Source organism: Poromitra crassiceps (assembly GCF_964638095.1).
Source record: "Poromitra crassiceps genome assembly, chromosome: 2".
NCBI classification, from domain to species: domain Eukaryota; kingdom Metazoa; phylum Chordata; class Actinopteri; order Beryciformes; family Melamphaidae; genus Poromitra; species Poromitra crassiceps.
In genome coordinates this window covers 88,998,081-89,015,748 of record NC_139624.1, presented here as the reverse complement: position 1 = coordinate 89,015,748, position 17,668 = coordinate 88,998,081, and the positions used below count along the sequence as shown (strand labels likewise).

Here is a 17,668-nt window from a genome sequence, read left to right as displayed (position 1 = left end):
TGAATGGATTCATAGATAAGGTCAAATTATGGGAGAGGAAATGTGAGGGTGGAGATGTCAGCCGTTTCCCACTGCTTGATGCCCATCTTACCACCACTGATGTTGACAAGCGTCCTGTGGTGAAAATGGTGAAAGCACATCTGTCCAAACTCGACACTGATTTCAACCAGTACTTCGATGATATTGAAGCATAGTCAGAAAAAGTGGACTGGGTGAGGAACCCTTTCACTGTGAGTGAAAGCAGCAGCAGCCTCCCTGCAAGATTGCAGGAAGATCTGGTGGACTTGTCCTCTGATCGTGGGCTGAAGATGGCACATGCTGAAAAGTCATTGACAGAGTTTTGGTGTGATGTTGAAAAGGAATATCCTGAGCTGGGGAAATGTGCACTGAATGAACTTTTGCCTTTTGGATCTACTTATATGTGTGAGGTGACCTTCTCAGCTCTGACCCACAGCAAAAACAAGCAGAGGAACAAACTGAATGTGGAGAACAGTCTGGTAACAGCTGTTGCCACACTGCCCCCAGAACTATCAAAGCTTATGAAAGACAAACAAGCTCAGGTGTCTCATTAAAGCTGCCAAATGACTGAATCATAAGAGTTTTGTCATTCAAATTATTTTAGTTTAATATTCAGTTGTCTTCATTCTTGGCAGTGTTTTGCTGTGAGGTTGAAAGGGAATATCCTGAACTGGGAAATGTGCACTGAACTTTTGCCTTTTGGATCTAATATGTGTGATATTTGTGTGTGCTATTTTGGTGTGATGTGCACTGATTTGAACTTTTGCTTTTTGGATCTACTTATCTTATATGTGATATTTTGCCTGGTAACAGCTGCCCCCAGAACTGTCAAAGCTTATGAAAGACAAACTAGCTCAGGTGTCTTTTTAAAGGTGCCAAGCGACTGAATAAAAAAAGTTGAAACTGTTACTGTGTGAGTCTGAATATATCTATCTCTATATAGGCTATACTGTATAATATTTTGTTCATTCTCAATAAGTGTATACTGTAGCTATTTGTATTAAAGGGGAGTCATTCAAAATGATTTTAATTTAATATTGTTTTAATTTAATAATCAGTTGTGTTGGATAGTAAAAGTTGAATGAGATTAATGGAACAAATTTGGGAGAATCATCAACACGCTGTCAGGGGGTACACTTGGCATGGCAAAACAGCTCAAGGGGTACACGGCACAACAAAGGTTGGGAACCACTGGCCTACAATACACTAACACTACACTAAAGTGTTGGGTTGTATGCAATAAAAACACCTGTCAGTATTAGGGTCACACTTAGCCCCAAAGTGACCCTACTACTGTACTTTGTGCAGTATTAGGGTCACATAGCGTTCCAATAGGCAATAGGGGGGAACAGCTGTTCAAAACGCTCTACTACCCGTCTCAAAGATATGATAGTTCTCCTACGGAAGCCGGTAATTTAGCCGGGGCTGTTAAAATGATACTGCTGCGTGAAATTACCATTTAAAAGCAGTCTTTCCACAGCCTGTGCCGTATTTAGGAGAGGAGAAGCTTCCTAGTGCCGACAGGAACTTTGGAAGTTTGAGTATTTCATGACATGTTTTGCTTCCCAGGTGCGCTGGATTTGTGTTGATCACTGACTGAGCCGCCGTCTCCGTGTGAAGGTCCTTACACATTAAGAGCGATGAGAATATACGGCAAGAAATTGCGATGCGAGTTTTGACCCACATGTCAATCACAGCCACAGATGTGTACATGTCGCAGGCGAATTTCTGAAAAATCGACCGTGGTTCGAAAAAATTATAATTGAGCAATCTGAATAATCTGAGCAATAATGCTCAGAGAAATTTCTCCGTTGGTATGCACGGTTGTATTGACTGATATAGGTTCAGAAAATATTATTGACGTGCAAATTAATCGCACGAAAAAAACGCTCCCGATGTGTAAGGACCTTTACTCCATGTGTTTGCTCGCCACATGCAAGCGGTGCACCATGATAGTGAGATCAAACACACCCTGCTGTAAATTCAGCACAGGCTGTGGAAAGGCTGCATGCTTTTAAACGGTTGTTTCACGCAGCAGTAACACTTTAACCACCCCGGCTAAATTACTGGCTTCCATAGGAGGACTATCATATCTTCGGATCTGCAATCGGACGTCGGAGACGGGTAGGAGAGCGTTTTGAACAGCCGTTCCCCCTATTGCCTTATGGAGCTGAGTGTGACCCTAATATTGCACGAGTGCAGTAGGCGGAGGAGTACAGTAGTAGGGTCACAGGGGCTAGTTATGTCTATCCAGCAAAACAAATTACTTTAGTCTAGATTCATACTAAATTTGCTTTTTTATACTTGTTTGGAACACCTTTCCATATTGTTGTTATAATGTTCTACTTGGGAAGTCCTAGCTTTTGGACCCCCCCCCCCCCCCCCAGGTGGGGTCAGATAAGGAGCACCGCCCCTGGAGCCGGTAGGGCTGTGTCTTCTTCTTGCTCAAGGAAGGGCGGTCTCTCTCACAGGGCTGCGCTGTCGGGACCCTGAATCCTAATTCAAGCTGCCTGTGGCTGTGGTGGTGAGGCTCATTAATAGGTCGGAGTAGCCGGGGGAGAGAGCCACAACAGTTACAGCAGCCGAGCACGAGGTAACGTTGGAAAGACACCCGGCCGCGGCTCTCCACCGGGCGGGACTCGGCGTGATAATCTTCAGTTGTTTCAGGCGAGGAAGGTGCACTCAGCTTCGCAGGGTGGAATAAATCGAGCTCCCCTCCTGTTTAACGCACAATGACGCTCAATAACTAACCCGGAAATAGCAACAGCAAATCGGTTTTCTTTGAGCTCCTTGCTCTTCAGCTAGTAGCGTGGTGGTGTACAGACGTCGACTTTCCTGTTTCCCTACGCGCATCAAGGTAAGGACATTTACCAGTTTATTAACTGTTATTACCGGTCCTCCCAACTGGTCGCCTCTACTTTCCACCAGTTGCCATTCAATCGCACTTGTTTTGGAGAACCGATTTCGCTCCTCAGACAAAATAGATGATGAATCTCAAAAATGTCTGGCAAAATCAAATTCATTGAATGCCAAGTTGGTTAACAATGCAGTATGAATGGTAAAAAAAATAATATATTGGTAAGTATGATAGCAGACGAGTTAAATCCTTAGTTTCCCGTTAACTTCCCCTTTTCAGAATAAACTGCTTATTCTTCAAGGCTAGGCTACGCAGCTAGCTAGATGGTAGCTGAAATTATGTTTCATGCTTGAGCCATGTTACAAACACACTGTTTGTCTTCTATGCTAACGGACCAGATAATCGACATTATTTTAAACTGACTGTATGGCTTGGATTATATGACTGCGTGCTTATAGGTAAGGATAATTATTCATGATATTATGATGATGATGCAGCAGTCTGCATTAACGGTGAACAGTGACAGCTGACAGGCTGAGGTTGAATTTAGTTTCTTATCCTACTTGATGATGGTCCTTCACCTTGTCACCTTGTCATTGTAATCACAATTAGACCAGTGGTTTCCAAAGTGTGGTCCAGCCCCAAGGGTCCTTCAAGGGTCCTTCAAGGGCTCCCAGAGAGTCCCTCGGTAATAAGAGGGAAAAGTATTATGTCACTATTACTTCATTTGAAGATAGGATATTGAGCGGATGTTGTATGCATGCATGCCTGTGTAAGAGTTCACACCATTCACAACAACTGCACCATGACACAGAAAGCTACATTATTTTCTCTCCATCACATCCAGGCCAGTCTTGCAGGTCCTGAAAGTGGAAGTGAGAGGTGTGTGTGTGTGTGTGTGTGTGTGTGTGTGTGTGTGTGTGTGTGTGTGTGTGTGTGTGTGTGTGTGTGTGTGTGTGTGTGTGTGTGTGTGTGTGTGTGTGTGTGTGTGTTCCTGCGCGTGCATGCGTTTTAGGCTAGCTAGTGCAACTGTGGTTGTGATGCAATGTAGAAGTGCAATTTGCCTTTTGGGTCTCACGCTCTGCTAATGCAAATTAGACCTATTCTGGCTAACGGCTGCAGATGGAGAAATAAACCCTCTGCAATAGAGTGTTTAAGGTTAGTGTGTGTAACTTTAAATTCATTGCATTTTGGCTTATGTTTAACTAGTGTTAATTTTCTCGGCTATTTCTTTTTTAATTTAGTCTTAATCTTAGTCCTGTGTCAAATGTCCTTGTTAGTTTTTATCATATTTAGTCAACCTCATCCTCTTTTTTTATTTGGTCAAGTTTTAGTCGACTAAAAGTTTGAGCATTTTAGTCTCATCTTAGTCAAATAAAACCATAACTATTTTAGTCTAGTGTTAGTCAACGAAAACTGTTGATGAATCTGCTGATGCGCTTGCACTAGTAATGGTCATTCGAAGCAGTGTTGCCAACTCTTTCCCAGGGAAAGTAGCTAATGCTGACTCTGCCTGCCCGGGCCAGTATCGGTGTACACCGGTAGCAATGATAAGTGGACCCTATTTACAGTCCCTGCTCAGCCTGCAGCTGACGCGAGAAGGGAGGGGAGGCTGGCTGCGCTGTGAGGAAATCACTCAGAGGTCTCTGGATAAGCAAGTAGCTGTACATTTTGGGAACAAAATGCCTCATACACATATAGATAAGACCCTTAGCTACTGTAAGACTGGGCGGGTTCTGTTGTAACTGCAATCTCTGTAAATGTGTTTTTAAGAGAGCTAAATGTCAGCAACATATATGATGCTGCAGCACAGTAGGGCTGCATGATTCTGGATTCTGATTTTCTCTCTGAATTGAGATCACGATTCATGATTTCTTTTCAGCGTTTATTGCACTCATTTACCTGACATGGAAAAAAAACATTTGAATTAATTATTGGCATCATCATCTTATTCTATTTTATTATTGAAACATATTGCTGTAAATAGACGATTCATATTATTGTTACTGCTGTTATTATTATTATTATTATTATTATTATTATTATTATTATTATATTAATTTTGCTTAATGGCATCGTTAAGGAGGAGGTACCTGGGTAATCTTCTGGGAGAAACGCAGTCTGTGCACGGGTTTTCCTGGTGAAGTCACTATCGATCAAATGGACGTCACGTCAGGCTCATATATGCTATGGTTTCATAGTTCGGCTGGACCATAAATCTGTCATTGTCGCAACATTAACATAATCCAATTTGCCCTTTGGGACATTAATAAACTACTTGAACTTGAACTTGAACATTATATCCTCCCCGCAATTCTGTCCCCACGTTTGTTCGCTGCTGATACTATAGACCAGGTGATGCAATGTTTGAAGTTGCGAGAGGGCGAGCAGCACTTCCTCGTACTAAATCCCTCATTTCGCAGCGCGCAGATATCAACACAAAATAGGCTATCGGGTCTGAGAAATTAAATGCAGCAAGGTTGGTGATTCTAGAATTTCTATTCATGTGCTGATATACGGTAATTTGAGAGTGAAACCTGTACAGCGTTCATTGTTACTTTAATGTGCCGTTTCTCACTGAATCACTGGAGGTCTGCCTGACTGACTGCTCCGCCTCCTCTTCATTATGAAAGTAGAGCGCTCGTGAAGCGCCCGAATGAAAATGCGGCAGAATCAACGTCTATTTCTATTTTTGCTATGTAAATGTTTAAAGATAGGCCTATGGGGGCAATAACATACTGATAGTCAGCTTACTCTGTAACATGTAGCTTTTATTAGCCTCTCAGGCTAGCTCCGGACCAGACAACAACGCTTCCTACTAGGGGTGGTCCAAAAAATCGATTCTGAAAGGATCGCGATTCTTAATGCCACGATTCCTGGATCGATTCCAAACTCCCAAGAATCAATTCTTAAAATCGTAAAAAAAAAAAAAAAAAAAAAAATTTTTTTTACAGTGCACCTGAACGCAACATGCAAGATACCGGCTGAATAAGTGTCCAAATGTTCATGTAATTTGTGTACTGTACTGCCACAGTGCCACCACCTCTTGCACTTGCAAGATGGATAACCTCGCAAGATCAAAAGAGATTCTCTCGACGTATCCATCTTGTCATGCACAGGCAGTTAAGATGATTGGTCGAACCATGCCGGCCCGACCAATCAGCGGCAGCCGTAGGCGGGCTCAGGCTCGTCTGGGCAAGTAGTGGGTACATGTTCTTTGTAGTTCTTTTCACTCGTCAACATGGCTGCCGCCGCGGAAGTGACAGGCAGTCTGAATGAAATTGAATGTAACGTTCCCAATTCTATGTATTAAATTCTAAAAAACGACCCTCAACATTTGGGAAGGCTAAGCCACACAACTAGTTCGTTATAATCTAACTAAATGCTTCGAAGGTGACTTTACGACCGTGAGGACTCAATCAATGAATACCACGGAGATCAGGGCACAGGCACCTTCGGCGATCTGATTGGTTGAAGTTAACACCCACCAGCGGTGATAGACAGATGGGTCATCCAATCACCTGCCAAGTAGCTTGGAAAAAGTGCCCGCCTCCGTCAGCGGGTCTGGTTACTGCATTCCCAGTCAGATCGACTGGTTTAGTGAAACTATGTGGAGCTATACCGTCCATCTGGCAGCGTCAGGTTACTACAGATCCCCCCAGCCTATAAATCCATCTTATCTGAAGAACATAAGGGGGGAATTCCCCCCTAGTTTGCAAAATGAATTTAGGCCCTGACTGTAATACAGAAGTTGAATTTGAAGTTCAGCATTAATACATTTGTCATTTTTTGTCTTATATTTACCTTTGTGTGTTATTGCAATATAAAACTACATAATTGAGAATCGATTCTAGATTCTGGAATCGAGAATCGTTGGAATCGAGAATCGTTGGAATCGAGAATCGATTCTGGAATCGGATCGTGACCCCAGGAATCGGAATCGGATCGGATCGTGGCTTAGCTGGATCGGAGCACCCCTACTGCCTACTACCCAGCGTGTGCACGTCTTTCCGACAGAGATGGTTGTTATAGCAGCTAACAACAACAACAACAACAACAACAACAACAACAACAACAACTACTACTACTACTAACTACTACAAGTCATAAAGACAGAAATAGGCTACGTTGTTACTGTGTCTGTCGGAGACACGGCCTAACGTTAACATTTAATGAGCTGAATATCAGCCTGCGCTCGGCTATGTATACAGGAAATAGATCGGATATTCTTCTTCTTCTCCTCTGGGGTTTAGTAAACTGGATATTCAGTAGCCTGTACTACGAAGCTAGTTTAATGCCTTATCCGAGTAAGTTTGAGTTTAAACCTGGTTTAGCCGTACTACAAAGCAAGTTAACTTTCAATCACCATGGCAACTGACGCTGCAAAGCTAACCTGGTCGCGACCAGGTTAGCTTCAGAGGATAAGATCAAAATCCATGACAGACCCATATAATCGGCTCTCTGGAGTCACTCACCGTTCATATAAGATCGCCATATGAAAAATAGATTGCAGTCAACTGAGAATATAACAAGAAAAACATTTGTGGCTCTGTAGGCTACATAATTAAATTAAGCCTACTTACCACTTTATGTCTTAACAGCTCAACGATGCGTGGAGAAATATGATCACTATTAATCACCGCCGCGCATATCATGAATGGACCCTCAAATGGAGTGAGGGTGATATTCTCCTACATGCCAGAAAATCCGCATCGTCTCAATTCAGTTCAGCAGTTTTCTCTTTTATAGTAGGCTATTAGGCTTTATACTAGGCTATTTTATATATGAATTATTCGATCAGTGCAACCACACACATGAGTGATAGAGATCATTATTCATTGAGCATGCGTTTCTAAATCTATGGTCTAAATAGGCTTACAGATTGTGGAAATGTATAGACTGAGATTACATTTGTTGCTGCTGTATCAATGTATGCAGCTGTATCAGACAGAAATCGCTGATCGAAGTAAATCAAATGACTGATGTGAATACAAGCTGCTGCTTTAGACAGCCCTTCAGCAGACTATCCAACGCGGATTTTCATTCTGACATTAAATCGCGGATACATTAAATATCCGCTAAAACTCTGATCATGCACTGCGCTTTCATGGAACGAGGAAATGGGTGTGGAAATTGGTGTGGGCGTGGATCAACTCAGCTGTTCATAATGTGATTGGCTAGTGCACCTCTTTCGCGTGGACGCGCGCCTGTGCACGAGCGAAAAACGTGCGCGTGCACAGGCAGATCCCAGGTCCACTTACCTAGTAAAAAACCAGCGTCGTAGTATCAGTTAACTAGATAGCTTTGATCCTGTTCAGTCAAACCAGATCAAAGGGACTTATCGCGGATCTGTTAAACTAGTTTCGTAGTACAGGGCTCAGGTGGGTTGTGACAGTTTGTTATTGTTGTCAAGTTAAAACCGTCTATAGCAGGGGTGGGCAAATATTTTTCATGGGGGGCCATATGAGAAACCCAGATTGTTGCCGGGGGCCGAACAAATATTGTCATCCCGTAACCCATGGATGGGCAACTTTGATGATAGAGAGGGCCACAAAAAATGTCCTCGCTACCAGGTTTTGCTGAGGGCCAAACGGCGCCAGTGCGAAAAATTTGGGGCATTTGAAGCCAGGTTTAGAGAAATAACTAATTTTAAATTAACAGTTGTGATGTCATTATTCAGTCTTAACCACCAATATTTGATCCTTTTCTCACTCACTCCTATGTCACCACCTGCTCTCAGGGCTTGAAATTAACTTTTTTGACCACCTGCCAATATGGCTAGATTTTAAAGTTACCAGCCAATTAGAATTTCCACTAGCCGAAATGTTTTTCTTTAAATAAACCATAATATGAGTGGGTTAATTTAAACATAAGCATCAGTAAGTGGCCCGGGATTCTCAAAGGGCGTATTTTGCCCGGGCGTATTTTGCCCATGTGTGGTCTATAGGAGCTGCTTCTCCCCAGAGCATGGGTTTGAAATAGCCTATAGGAGCTGCTTCTTCCCAGAGCATGGGTTTGAAATAGCCTATAGGAGCTGCTTCTTCCCAGAGCATGGGTTTGTGAGCTCATTTGTCATAATCTATTCTCTCACATACATTCCCCACTCTACTACCATGTTATAGGCCAGCATGTTAATTTTCAAATGAGTTTTCTTACAAATCGAGCAGATAATGGATGTTCATTGTAGCAGCAGTGATTTTAGATTTTATTTTTTACAGATTTCTTTCATACTTGACTGTTATTATCTAGGCTTAACACTGGCAGTCATACAGCTCTTGACTCCCATTTGTTTTCATGTCAGCAACCCATTATATCCAAATGTATCCACTAGGATGCCCAGAGGATTAAATTGTGTCCCTGAGACCCCGAACTGAGAATATTATTGTTGTTGGATAGATGATTTACAGAAGAAATCACTGCTTAGGCTATATTATAGGTGGGGAAATAATAGTAGGGAGAGGCTTAGAAGATTTATATTGTGCTAAAAGCGACTGAAATATAGTGATCATGATGAAATTAAACTATCTTTAATTTTGCTTAAGACCAACCAGACCCCACTTTGGGACCTGCCTGTAACTAGACTACAGCCTTGAACACGCCCAGTCGGAGCAGCTAGAAAATGTCTGTGCTTTAGGGTCAGGTTACCTCCACTGGTCTGTATTCACAGTAAACAGTGACTTTACTGCTGACAGTTATTCATCAGTCTGCCATGTGTCTCCCGGATTTCCATACATGCTGAACTTTTATACAGTAAGTCATGTTGTCGTTGTCCAGTCAGTAACACATTTACTTTTTACACCGCTGTGTTTTACCGTATGGTGACATTTACAGCAGCCAACACGTGTTTCAGACTATCATTTACTGTATACTCGTTTTCTAAGCGTGGGCTGGCTGTGGTAGTCTTTTAAGTTATCACATGTTTTTCTTTTGAAGTTATCGATGCAATGAGTCGCCTCAGACATGCAGCATGGTAAAAACGTGTGCCTGAGTAGGAATCAAGGTATGTATGATAGACTCACTCATTTCAACTCAGTTTGTTTATTTTTTGAGGACTCATAGCTTGATTTTCTCCTTTAGTGGACCAGGGTACAGTATGCTGTATATATGCTGCTACACCACAAGCCAAGCTTTCTAACATTTCCCTTCCAGGCAAATTAAGTGTGTTGGTCGGTACTGATCTAATCCACATGCTTCTACAATCATCAGTCGATCATTGTGGCTCACCAGCTTGCTTGTCATAGGTGCAGCTCTGTAAGTCCATGCACCAGCCTGCATCTCATACTGTAGGTGCAGCTCTGTAAGTCCATGTACCAGCCTGCTTGTCATAGGTGCAGCTCTGTAAGTCCATGTACCAGCCTGCTTGTCATAGGTGCAGCTATGTAAGTCCATGTACCAGCCTGCTTGTCATAGGTGCAGCTATGTAAGTCCATGCACCAGCCTGCTTGTCATAGGTGCAGCTCTGTAAGTCCATGTACCAGCCTGCGTGTCATAGGTGCAGCTCTGCACGTCCATGTACCAGCCTGCTTGTCATAGGTGCAGCTCTGTAAGTCCATGTACCAGCCTGCTTGTCATAGGTGCAGCTCTGTAAGTCCATGCACCAGCCTGCTTGTCATAGGTGCAGCTATGTAAGTCCATGTACCAGCCTGCTTGTCATAGGTGCAGCTATGTAAGTCCATGTACCAGCCTGCTTGTCATAGGTGCAGCTCTGTAAGTCCATGCACCAGCCTGCTTGTCATAGGTGCAGCTCTGTAAGTCCATGCACCAGCCTGCTTGTCATAGGTGCAGCTCTGTAAGTCCATGCACCAGCCTGCTTGTCATAGGTGCAGCTCTGTAAGTCCATGCACCAGCCTGCTTGTCATAGGTGCAGCTCTGTAAGTCCATGCACCAGCCTGCTTGTCATAGGTGCAGCTCTGTAAGTCCATGTACCAGCCTGCTTGTCATAGGTGCAGCTCTGTAAGTCCATGTACCAGCCTGCTTGTCATAGGTGCAGCTCTGTAAGTCCATGCACCAGCCTGCTTGTCATAGGTGCAGCTCTGTAAGTCCATGCACCAGCCTGCTTGTCATAGGTGCAGCTCTGTAAGTCCATGCACCAGCCTGCTTGTCATAGGTGCAGCTCTGTAAGTCCATGCACCAGCCTGCATATCATAGGTGCAGCTCTGTAAGTCCATGCACCAGCCTGCATATCATAGGTGCAGCTCTGTAAGTCCATGCACCAGCCTGCATATCATAGGTGCAGCTCTGTAAGTCCATGCACCAGCCTGCATATCATAGGTGCAGCTCTGTAAGTTCATGCACCAGCCTGCATATCATAGGTGCAGCTCTGTAAGTCCATGTACCAGCCTGCTTGTCATAGGTGCAGCTCTGTAAGTCCATGTACCAGCCTGCTTGTCATAGGTGCAGCTCTGTAAGTCCATGTACCAGCCTGCTTGTCATAGGTGCAGCTCTGTAAGTCCATGTACCAGCCTGCATATCATAGGTGCAGCTCTGTAAGTCCATGTACCAGCCTGCATATCATAGGTGCAGCTCTGTAAGTCCATGTACCAGCCTGCATATCATAGGTGCAGCTCTGTAAGTCCATGTACCAGCCTGCTTGTCATAGGTGCAGCTCTGTAAGTCCATGTACCAGCCTGCATATCATAGGTGCAGCTCTGTAAGTCCATGCACCAGCCTGCATATCATAGGTGCAGCTCTGTAAGTCCATGCACAAAAGAGATGTATCGATTCCATGGTACTTTCTGTGGCACAATACTGCTTGGGCAGTTATTTGCATTAACTTCCTTTTTAACAGATTTGGCCTAGTCAGCATTCTGTTGTTGCACCAATACCATGTCCTAGTCTTGACATGGCTTCATCAAGAAGAGTTAGTAGTGGCTTTCTCAATCATTCCATTTCTTCAACTATGTCTCTCTTGTTTTTAACATACACGTAAAGGCACTTGTGACTTTGAAGAAATGTGAGCTCACTCACTATCTACACAAGTGGCATACTTTGTTTAGTTGGACATTTTGCTCAGCCATGAGTCATTTCTCACTGCAGAGGCTAACTCCCCTCTTGGCTTATTCTCTCTGTTCCATCTGCATTGCATGCCTGTGCTTGTCCATAAGCACATCTTAGTAGAAATGATGACACACTTGAGTCACTCAGTAGAGGGTGCCTGGGCTCAGTTTCAGAGTTGACTGTTTCTACACGGGCTATTATTGGTCAATTTCAATCTACTGTCCAACGCCTTAGGGTGGCTTCTCTTTACAGTACAACGCCTTAGGGTGGCTTCTCTTTACAGTACAATGCCTTAGGGTGCATTCTCTTTACAGTACAATTACTTAGGGTGCCTTCTCTTTACAGTACAATGCCTTAGGGTGGCTTCTCTTTACAGTACAATGCCTTAGGGTGGCTTCTCCTTACAGTACAATGCCTTAGGGTGGCTTCTCTTTACAGTACAATGCCTTAGGGTGGCTTCTCCTTACAGTACAATGCCTTAGGGTGGCTTCTCTTTACTGTACAATGCCTTAGGGTGGCTTCTCTTTACTGTACAATGCCTTAGGGTGGCTTCTCTTTACAGTACAATGCCTTAGGGTGGCTTCTCTTTACAGTACAATGCCTTAGGGTGCCTTCTCTTTACAGTACAATGCCTTAGGGTGCCTTCTCTTTACAGTACAATGCCTTAGGGTGCCTTCTCTTTACAGTACAATGCCTTAGGGTGGCTTCTCTTTACAGTACAATGCCTTAGGGTGGTTTCTCTTTACAGTACAATGCCTTAGGGTGGCTTCTCTTTACAGTACAATGCCTTAGGGTGCCTTCTCTTTACAGTACAGTGCCTTAGGGTGCATTCTCTCTACTGTACAATTACTTAGGGTGCATTCTCTTTACAGTACAATTACTTAGGGTGCATTCTCTTTACAGTACAATGCCTTAGGGTGGCTTCTATTTACAGTACAATGCCTTAGGGTGCATTATCTTTACAGTACAATGCCTTAGGGTGCCTTGTCTTTACAGTAGAATGACTTAGGGTGCCTTCTCTTTACAGTACAATGCCTTAGGGTGCATTATCTTTACAGTACAATGCCTTAGGGTGGCTTCTCTTTACAGTACAATGCCTTAGGGTGGCTTCTCTTTACAGTACAATGCCTTAGGGTGCCTTCTCTTTACAGTACAATGCCTTAGGGTGCCTTCTCTTTACAGTACAATGCCTTAGGGTGCCTTCTCTTTACAGTACAATGACTTAGGGTGCCTTCTCTTTACAGTACAATGCCTTATGGTGCCTTCTCTCTACTGTACAATGCCTTACTCTACGTCAGAGTCCTGCGCGGGTCTGATTTTCAAGACCTGGTTCCGCCCGGCCCCGCGACGTGCAGTACCGACCCCGCTCCGCGAACCCGCACATATGATCAATCGGTACCGCAACCCACCCCGCCCCGCAGACATGAGACCCGCCCCCCGACCCGGAACCGCATATATATAATAACCGTTAATCTGCAGTGCAAACATTTTGTAGTGACGCTAACGAAACTGCCACCGTTTCACACGAGAGGCGAACAGCAGTCTTTCTGGCCGAGACTCATCAGCTGATGTACATTAATTAGCTTTTAGCAGCTGCTAGCTCACTAACCAGCTGGATAGCTCTGCTATCAGACACACAGACAGTTACAGCAAGCAAAGTGACTTACCAGCTATTTCCAATATGTCCGGTATAATCCATACTGCCTTTATGATTGCTGTTGGAGGAACGTAAATCCATGTTGGGATGAGACCTCTCCACTTTCACGCTATCCATCCATGACCTGTTGTTGCTATGAAAACAGCCAGTGTGTATGTGTATGTTTGACTGGAAGCTAACGTTAGCCTACTATATTATCTGTCCGACTCGTATTGTCTCCAATCAATCACCTTGACCGCAGCTGAGTTTTGAATGTTTTGTGCAGTCCATATAGCGTCACACATTGCACAGTATGCGCATACTTGAAACGATGCCGGTTATGTAAACAAATTAGCGAAAACGTGCGTCAGAAACTTTTCTCCTGTTCGAGTCAGACCAGCTGCCAGACACCCCCCTGCCTGCCAGACACACCCCCTGCCTCAGTCTGAGTGCAACAGAAAAACATACAAGGCTCATACGTTGTCGTTGTTCCACCCGCCGCCCGTCCGCATTTAGTTAATTTTTACCCGCCGCCCGACCCACCAATTTACAGAAGTGTATTTTTTACCCGCCCCCCGTGTTTTTTTGCGGGTACCCGGCGGGGCCCCGCGGAACCCCGACCCGGTGCAGGACTCTGCTCTACGTTCACACAGACAACCTACGCCTTGCCTTGCCTCAACCCACGCCTACGCCTACAGACCTTGAGCTGGGCGTGAACCTATTACACGCTTTTGCGATCACACCGCACGCCTTTGCACGCTGAACCTGGAGCCGAGTCACAAGCGCCTCTCCTCTCTCCCGACTGTATTTTTTCACGTGTGGTCCCGAATTATCATGGGTAGGTCAAATAAATCTGATAGGCTATATTTAATGTTCTATTGATGCTGGATATGTATAACCAGGTCTGACTCTGACTTTTTAGACAGGTAATCTTGCAAGAATATGTGCTGGCACAACAACATTGTCCAGCTTGCTTCTTCGGTCGCTATTCTCTCTCCTGAAAATTTGTTTGCCAACGGGGAGAAAGCCCCACGTGATAGCCACACATCAATCTCTCTCTCTCTATCTCTCTCGCTGCTCAACACTGTTGTAGTAACTCCATTTTATTTTGAAATTCAGTTGACTTTGCCATTTCCCACGGATATTGTCGCGTTTTTCTTTCATGGCTTGACAGAAGAAGCCTGCCTGCACGCGCCTAGTCGGCTCGAAAATAGAACTCACGCCTAAACGATAAAATCGGCAAGGCACAGGCAAGGCGTGGGTACACGCAGGGTTCACGCTCAGGCGGCTGGTGTACACAGCCTCGTTGACTAAAACGGACGCCTATTTAAAAGCGTGGGTAAAGGCAAGGCGTAGGCGAGGCTTGGGTCGCCGGTGTGAACACAGCTTTAGGGTGCCTTATCTTTACTTTACAATGCCTTAGGGTGCCTTATCTTTACTTTACAATGCCTTAGGGTGCCTTATCTTTACTTTACAATGCTTTAGGGTGCCTTATCTTTACTTTACAACGCCTTAGGGTGCCTTCTCTCTACTGTACAACACCTTAGGGTGACTTCTCTTTACTGTACAACACCTTAGGGTGACTTCTCTTTACTGTACAACACCTTAGGGTGACTTATCTTTACTGTACAACACCTTAGGGTGACTTCTCTCTACTGTACAACACCTTAGGGTGACTTATCTTTACTGTACAACACCTTAGGGTGACTTCTCTTTACTGTACAACACCTTAGGGTGACTTCTCTCTACTGTACAACACCTTAGGGTGACTTCTCTTTACTGTACAACACCTTAGGGTGACTTATCTTTACTGTACAACACCTTAGGGTGACTTCTCTTTACTGTACAACACCTTAGGGTGACTTCTCTCTACTGTACAACACCTTAGGGTGACTTCTCTTTACTGTACAACACCTTAGGGTGACTTCTCTTTACTGTACAACACCTTAGGGTGCCTTCTCTCTACTGTACAACACCTTAGGGTGACTTCTCTTTACTGTACAACACCTTAGGGTGACTTCTCTTTACTGTACAACACCTTAGGGTGACTTCTCTTTACTGTACAACACCTTAGGGTGACTTCTCTTTACTGTACAACACCTTAGGGTGCCTTCTCTCTACTGTACAACACCTTAGGGTGACTTCTCTTTACTGTACAACACCTTAGGGTGACTTCTCTTTACTGTACAACACCTTAGGGTGACTTCTCTTTACTGTACAACACCTTAGGGTGACTTCTCTCTACTGTACAACACCTTAGGGTGACTTCTCTCTACTGTACAACACCTTAGGGTGACTTCTCTTTACTGTACAACACCTTAGGGTGACTTCTCTTTACTGTACAACACCTTAGGGTGCCTTCTCTTTATGACCACATGTATTCACACTCCTGTCGTGTTCACAAAACCGAGTGTATAGCTGTTTGATCCTCTGTAGTGTTCAGTCCACACAGATTTATTGAAGAGCTTGTTGTTGAACACATGCTGGCTGCTGTAGTGTAAAAGAAGCAAAGAAGGCTCCTCTTGAGCTGTGTAGGTCCTTGTTGTGGATGTTTGTAGCCTTGGTGGGGCTGTTAGTTTTGATGTCTCTCTCTGATCTGCCGTGCTAGCTGGCCAGCTAGAAAGGAGCATTCTTATCAACCTTCTCACTTTCCTCCTGTGATGTTGCTTCTCTGAGCCCTTAGGCTGGCTTTACACGGTGAAACTTGCACGCAACTTTAGTTGCATGCAACTTAGGTGAAACCAAGTTGCAAATGAATTGCATGGTATAAACCCTTCTGCAACTCACTTGAAACTTCTGTGAAACTCAGCCGCGACAGTTGCACAGCTCTCAACTTTGTGGAACTAGTTTCATGCAACAGCCAATCAAAATGCTGATAACCAGTCAGCTGATCACTAGGCTCTGGCTGTCTAAATCAGTGCGCAGTCTCAACAAACACACACAAGTAGCCTACATGCCATGGCAGGACGCAGCGAAAATGCGAAAAAAACGATACAACACCTCCGAGTCCGAATTGATATTTTCCAGCGAGAAAACGATATGAAATACGATACAAAGATGCAGAATGACAATTCTCACTTGAAAAAAGAAGAAAACGATACAATAGATGAAAAATGACCAATCTAGCTAGCTAGTTTTGCTGGAAGAAACTGCCAAGTTGCACGAGACTTGATTATTTTTGAATTGCTTTGTGTAACTGTGAAGTTGCATGGAATTTGGGTTGCATGCAACTTGCAACCTGCAACTAGTTGCGTGCAAGTTTCACCGTGTAAAGCCAGCCTTAGCATGCATGTCATGACGAGGGAGGAATCTCATATTGTTTTCTCCTGTGGGCAGGCTGTCCAAAGGCCTCCTAAAGGATACTTTCATTTATTGCTGTCGGTATGCAGTATTTATCTAGTGAAGGAATGGGAAAATACAAAGTGGCCTTTTAAGATAAAAGCCATGACTTTGTACATCTCCACACCTCCAATATACTCCAGGCCCAAATCTGTGGAAGTCGGAAAAAACAACAACAATCTGGCCTAGTGGCCAGTAAACTACTCTGGCTGGCAGTGATAATGGTATATGTCTATATATTTTGTATCATTTCATGTTAATCCAAGCCTGATATCCTTGTGTTAGTGGACAGCATAGTGCAGGGATGGTGCCACCACAGATGGCAAATCAGCAGGGCACAAATTCACTTTTTGCACGACACTGTTGCTGTGCTGCCCCCACACTAAACCTCCTCCATCCTTACCTACTGTTGCTGTGCTGCCCCCACACTAAACCTCCTCCATCCTTACCTACTGTTGCTGTGCTGCCCCCACACTAAACCTCCTCCATCCTTACCTACTGTTGCTGTGCTGCCCCCACACTAAACCTCCTCCATCCTTACCTACTGTTGCTGTGCTGCCCCCACACTAAACCTCCATCCTTACCTACTGTTGCTGTGCTGCCCCTGCACTAAACCTCCATCCTTACCTACTGTTGCTGTGCTGCCCCCACACTAAACCTCCATCCTTACCTACTGTTGCTGTGCTGCCCCCACACTAAACCTCCATCCTTACCTACTGTTGCTGTGCTGCCCCCACACTAAACCTCCATCCTTACCTACTGTTGCTGTGCTGCCCCCACACTAAACCTCCATCCTTACCTACTGTTGCTGTGCTGCCCCC

At 44.4% G+C, this 17,668-nt stretch overlaps 1 protein-coding gene across 1 annotated transcript in view; it reads left to right on the top strand.

Annotated features, from left to right (window-relative positions):
* The first annotated feature begins 2,565 nt into the window (after positions 1 to 2,565).
* The window catches only part of fam49bb (family with sequence similarity 49 member Bb), a 92,766-nt gene continuing 77,663 nt past the window's right edge, over positions 2,566 to 17,668 (top strand). Inside the window, exon 1 of the mRNA XM_083650636.1 lies at positions 2,566 to 2,875. The gene's annotated coding sequence lies outside the window, so the exon portion shown is untranslated. The remainder of the gene's footprint in view (positions 2,876 to 17,668) is intronic.